The sequence below is a fragment of the Lepidochelys kempii genome, chromosome 16, assembly GCF_965140285.1.
Source record: "Lepidochelys kempii isolate rLepKem1 chromosome 16, rLepKem1.hap1, whole genome shotgun sequence".
Classification (NCBI taxonomy): domain Eukaryota; kingdom Metazoa; phylum Chordata; order Testudines; family Cheloniidae; genus Lepidochelys; species Lepidochelys kempii.
Genome location: NC_136395.1, coordinates 11,786,016 through 11,808,418, shown reverse-complemented (window position 1 = coordinate 11,808,418; position 22,403 = coordinate 11,786,016). Strand labels below are relative to the sequence as shown.

General features: G+C 41.2%; 1 protein-coding gene across 6 annotated transcripts in view; it reads left to right on the top strand.

Moving 5' to 3' along the window:
• Positions 1 to 8,226: 8,226 nt before the first annotated feature.
• The window catches only part of TNC (tenascin C), a 92,348-nt gene continuing 78,171 nt past the window's right edge, over positions 8,227 to 22,403 (top strand). For 2 of the 6 annotated variants that reach the window (XM_078849027.1, XM_078849025.1), the window contains exon 1: positions 8,236 to 8,444. The gene's annotated coding sequence lies outside the window, so the exon portion shown is untranslated. Of the gene's footprint in view, positions 8,445 to 22,403 lie in introns of all 6 variants that reach the window. The other 4 variants (XM_073314117.2, XM_073314116.2, XM_078849028.1 and 1 more) reach the window with 3 other exon arrangements.

Sequence of the window (22,403 nt, the reverse complement as noted above, 5' to 3'; positions counted from 1 at the left end):
CGATTAGTCTCATTATAGCTGGTATGGCAACACCTATTTTTTCATGTCCTCTCTCTATATATCTATTTTCCTACTGTACTGTTCACTCCATGCATCTGATGAAGTGGGTTTTAGCCCATGAAAGCTTATGCCCAAATTAATTTGTTAGTCTCTAAGGTGCACAAGGACTCCTCATTCTAAAAATAGAAAGTGATATGAGAGGTTGATATTACGATCAGTAGATCTCAAAGCACTCTACAAAGGTCAGTGTATGTGTTCCTATTTCTCAGATGGGGAAACTGAGGCACAGTGACTTGCCCAAGGCCACCCAGCAGGTCAGCAGCAGAGCCAGGGATAGAACCCATTTATCCTGAGTCCCAGTCCACTGCTCTAGCCACTAGGCAACACCAGCTTTCCTGATTTTTTTTTCTCTCCTGATAAGGGGACTTGAAATCTCTTTGATAGAGACTGCAGCTTCCTCAGTTATCTTCTCCTGCTTTGGGGTTGAAGCCTTCCCAGGTTAAGTGGAGGCTGTTCAGAACAGAACGCCTCAGCCTCCAAAGGAAGAGTTAAAGAAGGGGATACAGGAAGAGACCCTTGCAACCTGCTTCCTGTGCAGACACATTGCATAAGCCCAGTGGTTTTACTTTCAAACAGCTGCACCCCACTTCTTCTCGGGGCATAAACAGAACACTTAAGACAACATCCTGCCGATAGACACATTCTAAACAAGAAAGGACTTTCTGTTCTTCTTGAGAAGCATTTCACGGAGAAAAAAGTGTGGGTAATTCCAGTGTATTTTGTACTGGAATTGCTGGCCAATTATATTTAATTAGATTATTGGGGTACAGTTCTTCTCCTTACAAGTGTGATCAATTCCTTTGAAATCCCCAGGACTGCTCATCTGATCCTGCAATCGCTGCTCATGTCCTGCTTTCCTGGGTTGGAAGGCTTGCTGCTGCGGATTGTATAGATACGCCATAAGTGTTATGTTTATAGCATTCTGTCCTGAAGTCCTTGCTCACGTTGGACTCCCATTGACATCAAGAATGGGCCTTTCAGTTCTCTGGCTTCTCATTAATGGATCATAACAGCCCCTTTGTGCTGCTGCTGTTAGGATGTAGCCAAATCTAAAGCAGGAACTTCATTAATAAGGTGGGAGCCAGAACACAACTGTAGCCATCCATAAAAGTTAAGAATCCTTTGGAAAAGTTTCTAACAAATCCCTATTTGCACTCCATTAACCACTATTATAGGTATCGGTTCAAGCATTCATACAGGAACCATCCATGCAGCCATCCTGAGAGCTCTTGATTGGTTTGGAAGTAATCAAGGCAGGGAGGAAAATTAACTGCTAAACAGGCTACATGAACAGCAAGTTACAAATACCAAACACTCCAAGCAACAGAGCCAGGATAATTTATGGGTCCCTGGTAAACTCTAAGTGGAACTATGTTCACGTAAACCACTTGCTGAATAACTTCAAATGAACAAATTCGTAACAATCAAGTATGCGTCAATCATCTGCTGACAGAAGAAAATACTGAATGCGTTGAACAAATGGCTTCTTACAAAAAGTGGAACTTTCTCTAGTAAGAAATCAAATGAGAATATTGAAAGAGAAGATGATAGCAAGGTTAGAAGAATAACACAGTCAGATTTAACATGAGCCACCTACAGGTTAGAGGCATGTAGAAGTCAAGACTTTAATGTTTTAGAAGCTCAATACTTTCAAGATATGGGGCAAGGGAAGACACAAAGGTCTAAACGCTAGCCTGACATATTTTTTTTATTCTGCTAAGCTTTTCTGAACATTGGCTCAAAGATGAGACAATATAACAAAAGGAGATTAAATGGGCTAGGATCACAAATGTCCCTGGGCAATTACTTGTCCTAAAGTCATCAGTAAGGGGACTGGGATCTGGCAGGGACCTTTCAGATCTGGTGTCCATTTAGTCAAGTAGAAAGAACCAACGCTATTATATACTATTTTTTCCATAAACCTTTCATATAACACAAAGACCTATTCCCCTGATTGATCCACCTTTAGAAAGCTTTCTTCCACCAAGGTCCATTATCTAAATATTATTTTTAGGTCATTATTCCTCCTTGGTATCCAATGTGACTAGTTCATTTTCCTCTTTACTGTATCACTTTTGTAAAATCTCAGTCTTTCATCTGGATTCACATTGGAACGTTAGAGCTGAGGTACCTCTCTAATTTGTTTGCAGTTCTAAAAAAAATACTGTGCCTTCCATCTGAGAATTTCAGTGTATTTTCATCCCTGTTTTATGGGTGTGGAAAATGATTGGAAGTAATAATACAGAAAGCAGGGCAGTCAGGATTCCTAAAGTCCTGCTCTAACCAGTACAAAACACTGTTACAGCCTGCCAAGCTGTCCTGCAGTGTCTCAAGGGCATGAATCTGAAGCTCAAGGCAGACTGTTAAGAAGCAGGGCACAAATTGGTTATGAGTTCTATACTTAGATTTCATCAACCAGTTACCAAGTGTGAGCTCCTCAAGTACTAAAACAGCCTAATATGGACTCTCAGACAGTCCCCTTGGGTACTTTCTATCTTGCCATCCGGGTAAACTTATAGATGATTCCTTACACCAAAGATCTTGACAATAGTGTTTACTCCCAGTCCCAAAGGGCCAGTCATTTGCCTTAGGTCAGTTGCACCTTAGATCTCATACTTGACAACACTTGTAGCCAATCCTGTAATAAACTACCTAAAGATTTTATTAACTAGGAAAAAGGAATCAGAGTTATTTGCCAGGTTAAAGCAGGTAAAGCACAAATAAGTTCCAGTCTTAAGCTTAAGACAAATGGTCTATCTTCCATGAACTTGTCTAATTCTTTTTTTAAACGCAGTTATAGTTTTGGCCTTCACAACATCCCTTGGCAATGAGTTCCACAGATCGACTGTGTGTTATGTGAAAAAGTACTACCTTTTGTTCATTTTAAACCACCTGCCTATTAATTCCATTGGGTGACCCCAGGTTCTTGTATTATGTAAAGGAGTAAATAACACTTTTTTATTCACTTTCTCCACACCGGTCATGATTTTATAGACTTCTATCATATCCCTCCCTTAGTCATTTCTTTTCCAAACTGAAAACTCCCAGTCTTCTTAACCTCTTCTCATATGTAAGTTGTTCCATACCACTAATCCATCTGTACATATGATCTATATCTCTCTGTTTTTGTTCTACCTCCCAACTTTGAATTACTTGCAAATGTTATCACTCTCTCATTTGATCATTTGTCTCTAACTGGAAACACATCTCTTCCCAAATGCCTGTGCTTGAATATTTCCTGCGGCCTAAAGCCATTCAATCCAGGTATCTATTCCACTGAATAAAAGCATGATCACCTGATCATTTATGTTTAATGAGGCAGATTCATTTGAGTTGCTGCTTTCCCATCTGTATGATGCTACCTAGGGTTGTGTACACTATTAGTGACACATCAGGATCCACCAAAACCACATGAATTCTCAGCACTACGGGCAAGCTGCATTCAAATCCTATTGTCAATATCGGTCTGTTCTAGGCTAAATTATTCTAGAATAGGATAGTCGAGTTTAAGTCAGAAATCCTAACCACCACTGACTACCTGAGATCCAGTAATCAATTTTCACAGAATATGATGTGATTCAATGTACATCTGACCAGTGTTTTCCAGAATCCCAGTCTGTGAACATGAGAAGTTTGAACTGTGGTATCCTGCCATTAGAGTCCAGTCATCCCTGGGCCTATCTATCCATTATGTCCTTCTCTACATATGTCTTGAGGTTCTATAAGTCTTATGAATGCTAAAAATCAGCCTTCTCTAGTCTAATGTTCTTTCACTGTCACATAGGATGAAATTCGCTCCCTCCCTCCTCTCTCTCAAACAAATCTCGCCATCAAAGTTTATTTCTCAAGAGAGGACGCATCAGCAGTGAGACCTGGGCTCCTGTCCTGCTTGGTATGGACCGCAGTGCCTAAATGTGTATCTCTGATCCAGAATTCTTTTAAAGAGAATCCCCCTCACCCCCACTGATTCAGTTTTTGTTTTGCTTCTGATTCAGGGAATCATTTCATGGTGATACCTAAATTAAAACACCAGTATGTGATTAGGGAGGGGTGAGTATATAGGATGAAACAAGAACAGGCCTGGGGTGAGCCAAATAAGAAGAAACAAGAACAGGTCTGAACTTTTGCCTAAAACATTAATCTCATAGGGAACCTGGCTTGAAATTTGCATAGAGTAGTGGGTGGAGAAAACAAAGAGGAAAATTATGGTGAACAGGTTTTAACAAGTGAAGGCAAAAGGCTGGTATTAACAGTTACTGAGACAAACACAGCAAAGGACTTTGAACAATCCAACATTTTTAGCTTTCTATGACAGTCTCATGGATTTGGACAATGAAATAAAATGTTTTCCTAGCATATGCTAGAGTTAGGGACTGGAAGGGATAACCCTGAATGCATTGTTAATATAAGAACCATAGGAACAGAGGATTTCTTCTGTCAGAACTGAGCATTGGTACATTAAATCCAGGATCATGCTTCCAGCAGTAGTTAATAGCTGAAATTTACCTGAGGAATGGGAGGTTCTGTGGCCTGGGTTACACAGGAGGTCAGACTAGTATCATAATGGTCCCTTCTGGTCTTAATTTATGACCCCATGACACTGTGAATTCCCATAATACTCTTAGCCAACTGGGCAATGGTTATATCTGGGGGGGAAACCTTGCCTGAGCCCCCATCACACTTAACTGCCAAATAGATCACACTTCACCCAGTATTCAACATTTGCTCTTCACAAGAGCCAGCCGTCGTGGGAGATCTGTACTAGAGTAGCTGTACCCTGAAAAGGGTTAGACAGCAAAGTAGGAAACATGCGGGTGCCCTATCTATTTGCATAACATTGTCAATGCAGCTTGAGAGAACATCAGTTCCAGTACAACCTGCCCAGAACAATGGGGATGTGGTATTTTTAGAAGACAGTGGACCACCCTCAGCTTCTCTCCCAGGTCCTATTGGTGATTATTCATAGATTCCGAGGCCGGAAGGGACCATTGTGATCATCTAGCCAGACCTCTTGTATCACACAAACCCCAGAACTTCTCCAAAATCTTTTAGATCATCCTCGCAGACCTTTTAGAAGAGCATCCAATCTTGATTTTTAAAAACTGTCAATGATGGAAAATCGACCGTGATCCTGGGAAATTTTTATCCAATGGTTAATTACTCTGACTGTTAAAAATGTGTGTCTTATTTCCAATCTGAATTTGTCTAGCTTCAACTGCCAGTAGTGGGGGACAACTTCTTGGAAACAGAACTGGTTCCAAACAATTGGAACAGAGGATTTGTCACTAATTGGAATGGGGGGAGGGGAGGAAGAAATCCTTCTCTTCCTCTTCTTGACAAACTCTATAGCTAATTGAAAAACAGGACAAATGTTTTGTGCCCCCCCACCCCCCATAAAAAATTTTTGTGAAAAAATTCATTCCGTGTTTTCACAGAAAATCAAAATTCGGAAGCTTCACCAGCTTTATTTAATGTGGCTGCTGCTCCTGAGCTGCCTGGGGAAAATAGATGCCTCTGCTAACACAGAACTAGCAACGACCACTGTAAAAAATTTTGGAGGATATTTGAAATGACCAGAATATAAAGAACAGATGAGAGACAACTCCTAACATGGAGATTCTTAAAGAGCAATGATAGGCCCCCATTCAGGAAACACTTTGTTTAAATACATCCTTTATCTGTAAAAAGAAAAGGAGTACTTGTGGCACCTTTGGCCATGTCTACACTACCCGCTGGATCGGTGGGTCGCGATTGATCTATAGGGGATCGATTTATCGCGTCTAGTGTAGACGCGATAAATCGATCCCCGATTGCTCTGCTGTCGACTCCGGAACTCCACCATGGTGAGAGGCAGAAGTGGAGTCAACGTGGGAGCAGCGGCCGTCGATCCCGCGCCCGAGGACGTCAAGTAAGTGATTCTAAATCAATCTAAGATATGTTGACTTCAGCTACGCTATTCTCGTATCTTAGATCGATTCCCCACCCCCCGTGTAGACCAGGCCTTAGAGACTAACAAATTTATTTGAGCATAAGCTTTCGTGAGCTACAGCTCACTTCATCGGATGCTGTAGCTCATGAAAGCTTATGCTCAAATAAATTTGTTAGTCTCTAAGGTGCCACAAGTCCGCCTTTTCTTTTTGCGGATACAGACTAACACGGCTGCTACTCTGAAACCTATCCTTTATCTGTGAAGCCCATAAATCATGTTTAACTTTAAGCCTGTGCATCAGTGTTTCCTGGATCAGGATTCTTTCCTGAAGTAGCAGATGCAGAGTTGCAAACACTAGATCTGGTCAAAAAAATTCAAAATTTGAAATTTTGTTGAAAATTTTGAAATTGGGTGGGAGGCTAATCAAGGAAAATTTTCAACAGTCTTTTGATTTCTTCCCATTTTTCTTTTTTTTTTTGGACTGATTGTGGAGGTGGGTGGAATTATCTGAATTTTGACACTTTCCTTTATTTTTAAAATGCGAGGACCTATCCAATAAAATATTAAATTTTCCCACTCTTTCTGATCAGCTCTTGAGTCAGTCCCTCCAGTTTGTCCATTAGAGGGTCAAACAATAGAATCAAATATTATTTTCTTACAAATGGTCAGAGCATTATCCAGTCTTTTTATCTGAAGTAATTATGATGAGAGTCACAGGATTCAAAGTTTAAGATGACTGCCCTAGGTCAGAAATTCTTTCCCTCCTCCATGTGCAGTAGAGCACAGTTGACCATATCTATTATGTCTGCCTTAGATATGTACGGGTGGGCAGGATATTCCCTGTAGTGTAATTCCCTTAACACGGCAAGGATTGGTTGCTGCTGGAGGCAACATACTGGATTTGATGGACAAGTGGTCTAATCCTGTGTGGCAAATCCTGAGTTCCTAGGAACAGCCAGCTGACAGGAGATGCAGTCAGAGGGGTTAAGTAGCTGGAAGGAGCCAGTCAACCAATTTTAATTCCAGCCAGCGTCCAGGTGGTGCCCTCGGATTGCAGCTCAAAAGGATCCCACTCCTTTTTAGGAGCCATATTCATCGCTTGTTCAAGCCAACCGGTGTGTTTACACTGACTCCAATGGGCTTTGGATCAGGCCAAAGGGAGTGCATCAGACGGCAGTGCTTGCTTACTGGAAGAGCATCAGAGATGTGTGGTCAGGACAGTAGCTAGGTGAGGGCAGAGCTGAAACTCTGAAGGTTTTTAAAAGGTAAGTAATTGGGGTGGGCTGAATGGGCTAGTTTATGCTGCCCGATAGGAAGAACATACAGGTTACGTACATACTGAAGCCAGGACACATTTAACCCTCAGTCACAAACCTGAGGTTCAAGGGAAGAATAGAGAGAACAAAAAAGATGCCCTCGAAATATACTAAAGGGTGTGGTCTGTAGATTATTGATAGCTTTGGGTGAGAAAAAGGGATGAAGGTGAGGGGGCTTTGTCCCCAGCTGGATGAAACACAAGCATCACACAAGAGAACAGATTATCTCTCCAAACACACATGCACCCGAGACACACAATCCCCTTTTATCAAATCCCAAGAAGAAAGACGAGGCTTCTCTTTTCTCTCTCCTTTTCAAGGCGTCAGGCTGGAGCTCAGCTCAGACTTTTCTTCTTTCCCCCCTCCACACAGCTTTTGCGTTTGCAGCAGCTCAGAGACATTAGTTAATTAATGCAAAGTTGCAGTTACATGGGCCTCCACCTCAGCTGGTGTAAACTGGCATAAACCAAGTGAAGTTTGGCTGATTTACACCAACTGAGGGGGCTGTGATGTGTAAGAAGCATCTTTGGAACTGGAATCCTGCTTGCCACCCTCCTGCTCTTACTGGATTTTATTTCACAGCATTAAAAAGAGGGGGAAAGACTAAAAACTCTGATAATATACTTTGCTGATGCTGTAAGGAAAATATTCTCCTCTGAGTCACTTGCCTTGAGCTCACTTTTTTTTTTTTTCCTCATGGGTTTCCTTCTTTAGCCATAAACTGCATGCAAATACCTTTGTGTGTGGTGTGTTTCAGTTTGACAAGCTAACCCACGCTCCAAAGGGACTCGGGAGGCTGTTCCTTTAATAAGCCAACTGGAAAAAAAAAAGTGGAAAGCTTGCCTTGAGGCATCCCATTACAGTGGAATGAGACAAGGATCAGGGCTTCTAGCTCAGCTATAAAAACCAGGCAGAAGCTGGCTGCTCTGACCATAGTTTGCCTTACTGTCAAACATCTCTCTCTCTTTCTCTCTCTCTCTTTCTCTCTCTCAAACACACACAGACTATAAGACAAGACAACTTTTTCTCCGTTTTGACAGGACAGCAACAAAGTGGAAAGCCGGTTGCTGATTTTTACATCCTATTTATTTCATGGAGGCTGCTTGTGGTGGGATCTAATTCATATCAAAGCTTGTAAGGTAAGTCTGCTTCATCACAAATTGCTAAATCTAAAAACCCCCTAAACAAGAACAGCGACAAAAACTCTCCGGAGCTTTTTCTTTTTTTAAGCTTGCAATAATAGACTGTGCCCTAGTGAACTTTACAGTCACTGCTTTTATTCAGTCTGAGCTGCCAGAGGATCTCATCTGGGAACAGTTTTTCATGAAGTGTGCATGCGTTCAGTCTGTTTTTATTTTCTGAGGTCTGATATAATCAGATGAGTGTCTCAGTGGCATTGGCCTGAACAAATGAATGAACCAATCAATGAATGAATGAGTGTGGGGATTGCTGAGCTCTAGATGTGGGGAAATCCAGATGAAATGTGGATGAGAAGGTGGGTACAAAATGAATGTCTGGGTGGAGTGGAATTCTTGAGGTTCACTTTGCTACTCAAGTAACTAAAGAAGGTGGCCCCCTATCAGATCAAGCCCACTTCTAATTCTTAGGCACTTCAAATAATTCTCATCTCTAGACTGTTAGGTATGAATTGAAAAGAGTTGGAAGGTTTTAATTTTTAATTGGCCACTTCCCTTGCGCTACAGTTTTTTTTTTCCCCTCACCTTTTTTCCCCGCACTGGGCTCCATTTTCTTCCACAAGTACAGTGACATCTGACTCTGTATTGGGGGACAAAAGACAAAGGCACACACAGCTGGTATTTTATTACTAAGTATTTAAATGGCAGGACAAGAGGACTCCAGGGTAGAGGGTTGAAATTCTGCCATCATGATAGGTAAAAACGAGCCACTTTCTGTACTAACGAGAGTTACTTTCTCATGATTAGCCAATTATTTCCCTGTGCATTACAATTTTTGGCATTACTAGTGATCCTATTGGCTTAAATTGCTTCAGCTGATAGAGAAGACTGTAATCCTCGGCTTTGTTTAATGGTTAAGTCCTACTTCAGAACTTTCTGTAGTTACATCATTTTTAAGTGTTCTCCCTTTGTGTTTTACAACTTAATATCTGGTTAATGAGAAGAACTGGGTTTGGGCTAGTATTTTCACCTTTACAAAACTTTCGTTGCACTGGGCAGATAAAATGTTACGTTTATGCTGTCTGGCATAAATGGAAAACCACGAAATGTCTCTAGTATACAGTAGAGACACCCATAGTCCAGAGGCACAAGACAGGTATTCTTTACCAATACTTCATTTATACAGAAGCTGGAACAAAAGGCAGTACACTGCAGTTATTCAGTGACTAGGGCAGAAAGTCTGATTAGTATCTTGTTTTCCCACCAGTTCATTTAGCAAATGTCTTCCTTTAGTGAATGTTCATTTTCAAACTTCCCCTCCATATGCTGGAATAAAGTAGCAGAGAGGAAAACTTACAACTACACACATTCAATTAGTTAGAAAACATGGTCTATCTAACATGTATCAGAGTGTCTGTATGTGCCCTGAAATTCTTTAAAGCAAGAGCCTGTAAATGGTATGTACTGTTTGATGACTTAGCAAGTATTAACTCTTTTATAACAGAGAGCTAGAGAGAGACCTAGATATGGTATGGGAGTTTTCTCTTTTGTGTCTTTTTTCATTTTACATTTCTAAGCAATAAATCTGAAAAATTGGATTGTTTTTTTATCAAATCAACATGCGCAATTAAAATCAAGCTGAACCAGTAATGCCACTGGGTTTTCACACCAGTTATTGGGGAGTTCATGCTCAGCCTCATGCTGCAGGTGTTCCCCCTCTCCACTATCAGCCCAGCAAAGAGTTTGCATCTTAATGAACATGGAGATTAGCAGCTGTAAAACAGCTGAGTAAAAAGGGACTAGTCAAAAGACTCCATCCTGCCCACACCCCCACTGGCCCCATTGCACTCATTGTCTGCAACAAATTACTATTCATGTGCCAGATTTTCTCTTCATTAATGTCATCCTATGTCTCCTTTCATCCCAGAGAAGAGGCTTTTCTAGTTACTTTTCTAGTATTGATGCTATCCGTGCCCTTGGAGGAGCCCTATGATCCACAGAAAAGCATGCATCTTGCAGATTAGAGTGCTGAGGCTTGTCTGACAGCAAAGCTGGTGTCACATAGCAAGAGGTGTCAGACAGTACATATTGCTGAACCAGCCCCAATAAAGGGGGACCTAAAAAAACCCCGCCCTTCCATTGAATTAGTGCTGCTGGGTGCCCCATAAAATTTGACTCCGCAGCACTTCCCAAAGTTACTGTAACACTGTCCAGACTGCATAACTTTTATAGGGAAATCCCCTCTTTTGCTAGCCTCGCCACGCTCGGGATAGACTGTCTGCCCTCCCTCTCCCCCAGAATAATTGCAATTACTCTTAACTATCATGTTACCAGCCTGGAATTTCAAAAGGTGTTTGGAGTTGGATAGTGGTGGCTTATTGATCATAAACCTGCCGTTTATAAAATCCCTATAATACACTAAAGGACTCTTTCATAGGTGCAGATGTCCTGGGATGCTTTACCAAGACTGTCAAAGCTCTCTTGATTAAAGATATTCTTTCACTTAGGGATAAGCAAGACCAGATTAGATAGCTGCAGAGTCTATATTTCTCTGGGTAGGTTCTATACTCCCCTTCCTTCTCTGCTGTCAAAATACAGAACTGAAAATGGGTTTGGTTGTGAGTCTAAAGTTTAGCAGCTTCATAACCTCAAGGGGTATCATCATGTGAAATAATGGCCACCCACTTACAGCTGTTTGCTACTCTTCTGATAATACACATCTCATCTAATGTTTGCCTAGGCTTGTATGACTTTGACATGTAAGGCATTTTGGATGCAAAGCCATCATGGAAAATGCTAAGTATTAATAATTTGGTTTTTTGGATTGCATGAATTGACAATGGAGAATGAGAATTTATACCAGTCCTCTGGTGAACTATATAACCTCACCCTTGCAGAGCTGCTAAGTTGACATAAGGAAAAGGAGTACTTGTGGCACCTTAGAGACTAACCAATTTATTTGAGCATGAGCTTTCATGAGCTACAGCTCACTTCATCGGATGAAGTGAGCTGTAGCTCACGAAAGCTCATGCTCAGATAAATTGGTTAGTCTCTAAGGTGCCACAAGTACTCCTTTTCTTTTTGCAAAGACAGACTAACACGGCTGTTACTCTGTAAGTTGACATAGTGAGTTAACTTTAATTAGAGTATAATAAACCTCTTACTGCATAAGATCTGGGTTCAGATTTGAACTTGGACACAAGTGAAAAAGAGTTGGGTGGTCTCTGCGTAGTTACCAACTAGCCATTTGTCTACCTTACAAACTCCACACATAATTAAATATAAGAGACACAGGGAGGTTGAAAATTACTCCAGTTTGAAGTCTGGGACTTGATATATTCAGCCCTGGACACATGCCATAAAGTCATTGCTAGGTAAAGGGCCAATGACAGTTTTAAGGTCCAATATCTCATAAACCTCCAGAGTTAGAAATGCATGATTTATACTGCTGGAAAGTTAAGACTTTCATCTTTCCAATGGTAGAAAGCATTTGTTTTGAACTCTAGCAGGCTGCAAGACATTGGTCTGTAAAAATATGTTCTAATTTACCATCTTGTTTTCCCCCCACCTAACTTAACTTTACCTAACTTAAATTCTTAAATGGCTTTTTTTCCAAGCAGCACTGTCTCAGGAATTGAGACTTTCATTTAAAAAAAAACAATTTATAAAATATATAAGTCTGAAAATATCATAAAGCATTAATACCTCATCCTGGCAGTTTTCAAGATAATAGCTGCAATATGATCACAGAAAGCATGTTACAACTGAAGGGGGGCGGGGGGGAAGCTAACAAAGATGGGAATCAGAATGACATGATTTTACGGACCAGTCTCACATGATCTTCCAGGGGTAGAAATATTATGGCAGACAATACAAATTATTTTAGGATCGGTAAAGTTTGGTCCTAGATTTGTGCCTGAAAATACACTTGAGTCCCTGGGCCAAGGAATGGAAGAACAGGGGACAGTTGCAGGTCAATACTGAGCTATGAGACTTACTCTCATTGGTAAAGTGCTTTGAGATCTATGGATGGAAAGGACTTCCAAGGGCCTGATCCAAAGTCCATTGAAATCAACTATCATGACCAGTGATGCTTGAACAATTTTTATAGTGGGGGTGCTGAAGGCAGAAACCATGTATTTGGGTTGTTATTACTACTTCAAGCCTGGGAGTGCTGCAGCACCCCTAGTTCCAGCACCTATGACCATTGCCTTCAGTGGATTTTGGATCAGACCTCTTAAGCTGTTGTTGTTATGACCACATTAGTTGTGCTAGGTGCTGTATATACACTTAGAGACAGTCCCTGTCCCCAGAACCTTACAAATAGACAAGATAAAAAGATTATTACTGATGGCTGTAAAAGCTCTTTGTGTGATTCAAAGGGAAGAAATGAAATGACAGTTCTTTAAAGAAGAAAAATGTCAGAAAGAAGCAAAATGAACAATTCTCAGATACCTTGTTGAGCTATTTCAGTTTCCACTGGGCTGTGGGGTGTGTACCATGCCTGTAGATGGCCCCGCTATTTACTTGTGCATTCCCCACTCCAGCCAATCCAAGTTGAAGTTAAATGCCTTCTGCATGTGGGGAAAGTTTAAAAACTGGGCATTCTTCCAGTAAATAAAATCCCCCAAAGTGTGATGGAACTAAGCTGCACAAAATGGTTGGGACAGGAATGGGAGAGGATTCTTTGGGACAAGGGGTACCTGTGGGCCTAGCCAGACGTTTGGATGCAGGACGAAGGAATATTATGAAGTCCATAGTGCAGTGCAGAAAAAAACGTTACCTATGGTCTTTTTCTAGCCTTCTTAAATAGGAGAAAAGCTGTTACAACGTAAATGTGATTTAGATTATATATCTTTCTTCAGACTTAGATGAGAAAAAAATATCTTATTAGGATTTCTCTCTGTGTCATTCGCACACCCCAAATTCCATTGCTAGTACACACAGCAATATAGGGCCATATCCTCAGCTGGTTAAAATCAATGTAGCTGCATTGACTTCAGAAGAACTAGGCTAACGTACACCAGCTGAGGACATAGCTCACAAACTGTCCATAATAAAACGCAAGTAAGATATTGCTCCTTGGGCTATGGAGCCAATGGAAATGATGTCCCATTTACCTCCCTCCCCCATATATATGAAAGGCTTATTTGTAAGTTGGATTCAAAAGACAAATTCATTCCGAGCTGACTCGGACATTAGAAATCTCCTCAAATTCACATCCTTAATGGTGTTACCACTGTAGTTTCAATTAAACTAACCTTGGCTGTTGCCAAGTTTTAAGAATTTCTAACCAGAAAATCCCTGTCTGCAAATAGCCTGTGGGCATTTTGTATTCTTCAGAAAATGGAGGGTAGCCTTGCCAAGGTTTCATTCAGTCACCCATCACATATTAGCCATTCTTCCTCAGCAAGAGGGGAGCTCTGGTGCCTACTTATAAAGATTACTCACACAGAAAATGCTTTCCTTTTAACCAGAACTGCATGAGGAGCAGAAAGGAAGCTTTCTTCAATTCATATAGCTGTTTGTTTTCCAAACCCCTAACAAAAATGATATTGTTTCATGGCTAGAAAACCTATTCTTTTTAGTAATTGACTAAGAAGAACATGGTGATGGAAACGAATTAGTTTTAATACAGACACAAACAAAAAATCAAATCTTAGAAATGAAAAAGATCAGTTAGGATATCTCTTAGATATCTTGTCCATCCTCGTGCTGAGCTGTAGATGATCTAGCAAGAGATGAACTGGGTATAGTTTTAGACTGAGGTTTTCAAGATGGCCCGTGGAGGGGTGCTGAACTCACTTATTTTCCTTTGAAAATCACTGGTGTGATGGCCCTGATTCAGCAAAACATATTATAATCTATCCTGAATCATCAGAACAGTTTAAGCACACGCTTAAAGTGAAGCATGTGATTAAGATCCTTGCTGAACCGGGGAGTTAATGTTAAAGTTTAACTCTGTGGGCCTGATTCTTATTTACCCTTATGCCTCTTGACACCACTGTGTAAAATAGTCTTAGAGTGGGTGCAATGTTTTTCACTCTGATGCTCAGGCCTCTCAATCCTTAGGCCTGTGGGGTTGCTTTTACTTAAACACACACGCACTCATGTGTCATTATGGTTATTGGCATCTCTAAGGTGCCCAAAACTGTGGTACTTAGGCATCACTACACCAGATTGCTTTTCAGAAAAGCGATCAAATTTTCCATTCCCCCCATGGGCTCACAATTACAGTGACCCAATGATCACCCAATTACTGCATTGCCAAGTCTGTTATAAAGAGTACAAGATCCAAAGAGTGTGACATGCCAAAAGGGGACAGAAATGGATTTCCACTTGCCTGGTCTCTCTCAATCTGACTCTGATCTGGTCACACTTCTGGAGCTATTTCACTGTTCTACTAGTCTTATTTTACTGATTATATCATCTTTGATATGGTACTGCCACCGACATTTTGGGAAAGTCAGTTTATTCTTGTGATTTGTTTGTTTGGGATCTCTTAAGGGTGGATTATGAACCCTTTATTCAATTGGTGGTCAATTACTTACACAAATACCCTCATTGGCACTACCCTGAGTAATGGCTCATCATCATGAGTAAGGCATTTACAATCTGGCTCCAAATTAACAGTGTTGTTTTAAAGGGGCAGGGCCTGATTCTCAATTACTCTAAGGCCACCTTACAGTACTCTGAAAGTATGAAGGAGCCTTACATTGAGTGTAAATATAACTTGCAATTGGTGTAAACTCTAAAGTCCTTGTACACTACCAGATGGGTGCACACTGCTAGATGGGTGCAAAGGGCTTAGTGTAAATGAGAATTAGTCCTGAAGTGTCTAATTTATCTTCAATTGCTTTATATATGGACAGAGCTTATCCTATTAATCAGGGAGCTGTTAGCATTGCACTCAGAGTTGGAAAGTTGAGTGAGACCTAATGCATAACGCTCCACGCAGAACACCGAGCTAGTTGTATTGTAAAGAAACTTCAGCTTGCCCAGGATGCAGAAATGTGTGTTGACCTGATTCTGATCTGACTTGCATCCATGTAAGTCAGGAGTAACCTCTCGTGGAATTACAGCAATGTAAAACCAGTACAGGTGAGAGGAGAGCTGGGTCTGTTGAATGCTTTTCAGTGGATAGAACGTATTACACCTGTGCTTCACCAATGTCATTGTTTGAAATTCATTTAATTTCTGCATGCAATTAAAGGGATCGGTTTTCCTCTGTGCAATCAGATGAGCTTAGAGACTGCAGGCCAAATTCTCTGTTGATGTCAGTGTGTTGACTTCAGCGGAGATCTGCTCGCATAAAATTGGGCCCTGCCTGCCTCCTCAGGTTCCACAGCTCAAGTTGCAGTCAGACATGGCTCTTGAGTGGATAGATCCCAAGCGAATATGTTTGAGAGAATGGGTCAGGATATTCTTGGAGGATTCTCAAATGTCCTGTCAGCTCAGCAGAGCCTCAGTTTGTTGACAGTCCGAACAATGTGCAAGGTGTCTCTGTGCAGACTTCTTGCACAAGTGCAGTCATTGATTCAATGCACCATTTGCTCAGAGCTGCCCGTGTGTCTAGATTTTCTGTTCCCCTACACGATGAAAGCTTATGCTTTACATCAAAGTACCAAGGAGCATTTCAGGCTGAGTTAAGGAGGAAAGATCTACTTCTTGTTTCAAGTGTTTTGCCCCCATTTCCCTCATGGTTTGTGGATTTGATCTGTTGGCGGGGTTTTTTGCGCCCTCTGGAGCGGACTCCATCCCATCTCTGCCTCTCAACAATATTTTTTGCTCATAAAATAGAGGGTCTAAGGAAGGATCTACAACTCCACTGCTGGTCTCCAAAGAAGCAAGTTCTTGATTTCATTATATCTGACAGAATTAGGCCAAGCAACTATCTAGCCTTGAGGGAGACCGACTTCTAGGAATTATTTCTGTGATCTCATGTGTTGGTAAAATGTGCATGTTCCTGCAAATTTAAAATGTTAGTACCAAGGACAGAGGAGTTCTCAGCTGGGATGGAATGCAGGCCAAGTAAACCATGAATTCTTTAAAAAATTAGGGTTATCTCAAAGGAGTGTTGCCAGCTCGCTCCCTCAGCACCTAGTAAGAGGAAGTCATAAGCCCCCTGGGGTTGGGAGGGAAGCAGTAATATTTCACATAGCTGAGAGCAGTGTCTGTTTATGGTGAGGTCTGAGGGACACATCATCCCAATGTGTAATCCACAGAGCTGGAATAATTATGTGGTTAAAGCAAAGCAAAATTACAAACTGCAGTGCAAAGAACCACAACCTTTACTTAAAATATCTTTCCACTTCCCAACCAATTGCCATCTTAGCCATTCATATCTTTTAAACACTTTGTCTTTTTCCAGGCCAATGCACAAGTGTGCCAAGTGTGTTCTCTAGTTAAGCTAAGTCATAAAGAAAGAAGACGACCACTTCATTTGCCTCTATATGCACAGATCCCTCTACAACATTAACTTAAAAGAAGGGACTGTGTTATATTTGGCTTATGGAATGGGACACGGGATAATTGCATGCTGACTTTATAACCCCAGTATAAATCTTTATTTTCATAAGAGCCCACGTTCTATGAAATAACAAACAAAATTACAACACAAATCCTTTGATTGGCCAAGAAGGTCAATGGCATTTTGGGATGTATAAGTAGGGGCATTGCCAGCAGATCGAGTGACGTGATCATTCCCCTCTCTTCAACATTGATGCCTCATCTGGAGAACTGTGTCCAGTTTTGGGCCCCACAGTACAAGAAGGATGTGGAAAAATTGGAAAGCGTCCAGTGGAGGGCAACAAAAATGATTAGGGAACTAGAACACATGACTTATGAGGAGAGGCTGAGGGAACTGGGATTGTTTAGTCTGTGGAAGAGAAGAATGAGGGGGATTTGATAGCTGCTTTCAATTACCTGAAAGGGGGTTCCAAAGAGGATGGCTCTAGACTGTTCTCAGTGGTAGCTGATGACAGAACAAGGAGTAATGGTCTCAAGTTGCAGTGGGGAAGGTTTAGGTTGGATATTAGGAAAACCTTTTTCACGAGGAGGATGGTGAAACACTGGAATGTGTTACCTAGGGAGGTGATGGAATCTCCTTCCTTTGAGGTTTTTAAGGTCAGGCTTGACAAAGTCCTGGCTGGGATGATTTAGTTGGAGATTGGTCCTGCTTTGAGCAGGGGGTTGGACTAGATGACCTCCTGAGGTCCCTTCCAACCCTGATATTCTATGATTCTATGATTGGGTAACTCCAGGGAAGGATGGATTTGGCTTGCTATTTCTATAGGCTATGCGTGATCATAACCTCACCTTTGTGCAAAATGAACAGTCATTTAAATATGAATGAATATTATGTGCTGATAACATAAGTGCTTTGCTCCCTAACTGCAAGCTTCAGCATAATTACAAAACTATTTTTAAAAATATAACTTATGTTTTCACTGTGATGGAAAGCGAACTCGAAAGTGAAGAGATGCTATTAGTCAAATTACGCTCTCCTTTTCACCATTGTCATTCTAGTGTATCACATTTGACTAGCGTGGAGTCACTCTGGATTTAAATCAGTGTCTCTGAGGAAAAAAGGGGCAATGAAAATCTTAGAATATAGAAAAAGGAATCAGACCCCCAAAGTACGCGTAAGGGGTTCAGCGTGTGTGGAATGGGTTCATGGTTATTGGTCAGATCTTGAAAGCTCCATTTTGTTTTTACACATCCTTCTCAGTATTGCTGACCCCGAGCCTTCAAAAATCATGAACCTGGCCTGAAAATTATGACATTGGGGGGGGAGGGAAGAGGGGGCTCATTTTATTTCTCTTACGTTTTCTGAGCCTATAGGTCACACTGTCTTCCTGCTTTTAAGCTTTTTCCTGCAACTAGAAGGTTAGAAACTTACTTAAAACAAAGAGAGCCTGAGGGTGGTTTTTCTTTTTTGGATAACATGATTCCAGGAGCTGGGTTTTTAAGAGAAATACCAAATATCACAAGACTCCTAATATGAGAGCTGGCAACGGTGAACTACTCTTAGTTGCCCCTCTACTTTGTTGATATTAGTTGGCAAATTTATTGTAGGGGTGTCAATGGTGGATTTGAGGAGAGATTTGAATGCAGTCAGGGTGGTGGTCTTGTAGACAGCTCTGAAAGGACTGCTCATAGAGAGTAGAATGGAAGAAACTGCAAAGATTGTTTTGAAAGAAGCAGAAAAACTGGCCATCTAGTGAAGCATCCTCTTCAGAGAGGTGGTGATGGGAAAGAGGGCGAAGCACTAGGTCTGAAGGTCTTTCCATGAATACTGCTGCTCTGTGTTTCTAGGTGCAGTGGTTTCTCAGCCTAAACACGTTTGGATGTTTGGTTATAGTAATTCTCGCTCACACTGGTGGGATAAATTAATCATCAAAGTTGGGTGGGGAAGAAATCCACCCCCAGAGCACATGGGCGGGGGGGTGTGTGTGTGTACTGGAGGTTTTATTGCTTTCTTCAGGAGCAGTGATAGTCAATTTGTTCTTTATTGTGGACTACTTACAACAGGTCAAGGAGACTCCCCTCCCAATCCCACACGTTCTCTGTGGTCGCTATAGTGCAAAGGAACATGGAAAAGCAATATTATGGCAGAACTGGAGACATGAGGAAAATCAAATCACTTTAATACAATGAGTTGGGCTGTTTATGTCCCTTATTCTGTAGCTGTGCTTCTTTCCTTCTCTCTGTGTTGTCCAACATCTCTTCTGATCTGTAGCCCCCACTGTCACCCTCTTTGCCAGTTAGTTCTGTTGGCGAACTCTCTCAAACTGTGTTTTTCATCTGCAAACTTGACCATGATTGAATTTACACCAAAGAAACACCCATGAAGGAGACTTAATTGCAGTCTTTCATGTCGGCCTCGCAACCCAAACAGGTATATAACGGAGATGCTGCTTCAGAACTCAGAGTAGCAGCCATGTTAGTCTGTATCCGCAAAAAGAAAAGGAGGACTTGTGGCACCTTAGAGACTAACAAATTTATTTGAGCATAAGTTTTCATGAGCTGCAGCTCACTTCATCAGATGCTTCAGAACTGATTCAAATGATGGCAGGCAGGACCACAATTGCATTTTGTGACCACCACATCTCTATGGGCTATGTGGAAGTAAGCTACTCAGATTCTATGAACCTGTTGAACAGCATCACTAAAGGAAAAACTTTCTTTGGATTGAGTGGACACCATACTGTGATTAGAGGCAGGTGAGTGGGCACTAATGTACTTTCACTCTTCTTGACTTCTTTTATATGTATTTTGGTTTTGGCTTAGTAACAATAACATACTGTATAGCACCTTCATCCAATGATCTCAAAGTGTGGCAGAAATGTGAGTAAGCTGAGTTTGGAGACACCCCTATGAGGCATTATGTGTATTTTACAGATGGCACAGCTGAGGCAGAGTCCAGTGGACAAATTGAGAGTAGATCTGTAAGGTTATGTTAAAGAAAACAGCCTCAGAAATACTTTATTCCACTTGCTAGTGTGTAAATCTGAATGAAAAAAAGTCTAAATTTATGTAACTTACACTTTTTTCCAACCCTTTCATATTTAAGAAGCTGTAAATTAGAGTAAAGCAAAGGGCATTTTAACTTATGGACTCCTGTTGGTTGTATTTCTTGTCACACTTCCATATTCTGGCCCATCTCTATGTGAGATACACCAATCTAGAGGCGAACTGATGCTTAGGAACGTGTAAGTTACAAGTTAATAGAAGAGAGCCTCACTCATGTCTAACAAAGTAAGTCAGTCACTGTAAGATGGTGTAAATTACATATTGGAGGGTGCAGGGTCAGATGAACAGCAATTTAGACTCCTCCTACTTGGAATTAGTGGGCCAAATATTGCTCTCATGTACCTCAGTATAAATTCAGAGTAACTCCATGAAACTGTAAATGAGAACGAAATTGTGCAGTTAGTCTTAGCTTCTCTGGACCCAATTCAGAATTGATGCCAAGTGGCTTGCCCAGCATCAGGCAGCAAGTCAGCAGAAGAACCAGGAACAAAACCCAGAAGTTCTGGTTCCCAGCTTCCGACCATTGTGACCTAATGGAAACTAACCCTTCGGGGCTATGTGAAATGGGCTGTTGAAAGCCTATGGATGGTTGTGGAAGAAACAGTGGGGGTTCTGGAAATGAAACAGAGCTTTGTATATGAAATTAACATATGTTGCTATGATTAATAGGGAGAAGAATACAAACTTCATAGTTTGAAACTGTGTCTGTGAAACACTTGGAATAATTCAGAGTGAAGTCACTTATGTCTACCCAAAAAGTAATGAGCTCTCGAGAAAGTGTAAATTGGCAAAGAAACTTTCCAAAGACAAGTTTAGAAATCTGTTGATCTTTTCCAGCCATGCGCACATCTTTGCTAAAGGCAGGAAGAGCAAGAGTAAGCAAATACTTTTACCATTAGGCACAGTTTTATTAAAAGGTACAGATTGTAGGATTGGTTTTGCTGTATGATTAAGCACAAATATTGCTTTGGCTGTGGAAGGCTTTTTACTGGAAAAGGCACTAATCTGGTCTTTAGCTTCCTTGAGTGCTGCTTATGGACCTGTTTCCATATTTAAGAGTCCAGCAGCTCCATATGGGTCTGCAGAAACTAATGGGTAAGACTGATTTCTGTGCCGCAAATGCCGGGGGTGGGGAGCAGGGCAGGGGAGTTTACAACAGGAGACAAAACAAAAGGAAAGTGCAAACCCAGACCTTCTGTTTCCAGTCATTTTGAGAAGGCATATTTCTATAGTTCTGCTTCCGTTTTTAGAACAGAGCCTTCTTTTTCCCCCTGATTTCATCCCCTTGTTGCTGTTCACATTGCTGATGTATACTGCTGTTTCTAATCTATATTCTTTGTCTATGTTGTATCTGCCAGAGGCATTTTAATTCCAGCCCTGGAAACTACAGTAAGAATGGAGATTGCTTTGCAGTTTCGGGAGAGGAGTGTGGGGAGGTAGTATTTAGTAGATGCATAGTCCCCTCTTTTTATTTTATTTTCTCTCAAGTTTGTAGCAAATTGCTCTACTTGGCTGAGTGCTTTGCACCCTGCCGGGATTCTGAATGTAGCTTGAAAGCACCCCACTGACCTGCTTGTTTTGTTTCTCTTTTGCGAATTCCTGTTTCCAGAAAATTATGCTCAAATAACCAAGCTCTCTGCAGAAACAAGCTTTGTGCACGGACTGGATTTCCTGCTAGCCTGTGCCTCTTTTGAGGCAGTGAGAATTGGGTTGCAAGAGAAGGATGGGGTTGGCTCTTCCATTGCTCCCTCCCAATTTTCCATCTATCAGAAATATTAGTCACTCTGATCATATTCTGTCCCCTAAAACATCCAGATTGTCTGTCATGGCTTGGATGAAAATCCCTCCACAGTTTCAGCCGAGTATTGTGTTCTTCACTTCTGTCCTAAAGCAAGAAACATGTCAGCTGTTTAACAGTGTATGTCATCACTACACAACAGTGATGCTGTTAAATAGCTGATATGTTTCACCATAGAGTGAGGGTGCATTTTGCGTGTGCACATGCATATGAAGTTATTCTTATGCTCAGCTCGTAAAGACCTTGGGGATTCTTTGAGATCAAAGGCATTGGGTAAATGTAAAATATTAGCTCCAAATGCAAAGTTTGGATTTTATTCCAGCTACACATTGTCCCCAAAGGCTGTAGGGTTTTGTTAGTATTATCGCTTATTTCCATACGTTCATCTTGTTTTCCTAGTCTGCTGACCACATGTTGGCTCCAAACAAAGTCTTCAATCTAGTATTGTTCCACCAGAAATTCTAAATCCAGGCAGCTTCATGGTGTTCTGCCCATTTATTTTCTCATGAGGACTTCCTCCCTGATGCAAAAGATAACCCATCCTATAGATAGCATGTGGGAATGAAAGAAGTTTCCTTATCAGGGAAATCAGACTTCAATTATTCTAATGTATTTAATTACTGGCATGG